Source organism: Octopus bimaculoides, chromosome 28 (genome assembly GCF_001194135.2).
Source record: "Octopus bimaculoides isolate UCB-OBI-ISO-001 chromosome 28, ASM119413v2, whole genome shotgun sequence".
Lineage (NCBI taxonomy): Eukaryota > Metazoa > Mollusca > Cephalopoda > Octopoda > Octopodidae > Octopus > Octopus bimaculoides.
In genome coordinates, this window is record NC_069008.1 from 15,405,230 (window position 1) to 15,406,081 (window position 852).

Here is an 852-nt window from a genome sequence, read left to right on the forward strand (position 1 = left end):
GAAAAGGGTAGTTTCTTGTTTCTTATTTGCTACATTTAATTTTCTTGTGTGTTATGCAATGGAAATTATGACAAAAGTATTTCCAAAGAGTTTAGAAATTTTTGTTTTGTTTTTGCAGTTTTGATCTGCTGCTTCTTTGACCATTCATGCATTTCCTTTCCATGGTGTAAGGACCTCTATACCAAAATTTGTCCTCTTGACAACCCTACACGTTGTTCTTTATTAGATACTGCATCCACAAATTTCTGTGAATTTATTGCTTATAATCTTTTAAATGCTTCACTCATTAAATATATTATACAGTAACATAAGATGTGACTGTTTCGTACACGGGAATATTGTAAAGTTGTCAAATGTTTACATAAACAATGACCTCAAGTACAAAAGAGAAGAGACCACACTGTAAGATCATGAGGCACAAGTATAGTTTAGTGACCACACTGTAAGATCATGAGGCACAAGTATAGTTTAGTGACCAGACTGATTCCTTGTTAGTGTCTGAAGAATAGTTTCTTAAAATGAAACTTTGCAGAGATACATTTTCAAGCGTCCAGATTATGATTTTCATAAAATTGAGAACAAACATTTTGGAGGAGGTTCGGGGTTATTTAAAAATGCTATGTGAAAGATAATTTGGATCTATTCAATCTCGGTCACAGATTACTTTTAAATAAATACTTTGAAATTTCTGATACTGGTTGAATGTGTCACGTAGAACACTGTTTACTCTTAATGTTTTTGACAAAATTTTCTATTTTAGAAGTTATTTCATGTTAAATTTGTTGTATTTTGGTAATTTTAATCAATCAGTGCATGTATTCAGCTGAAGAAAGTTTCAAACTGCTTGTTTTT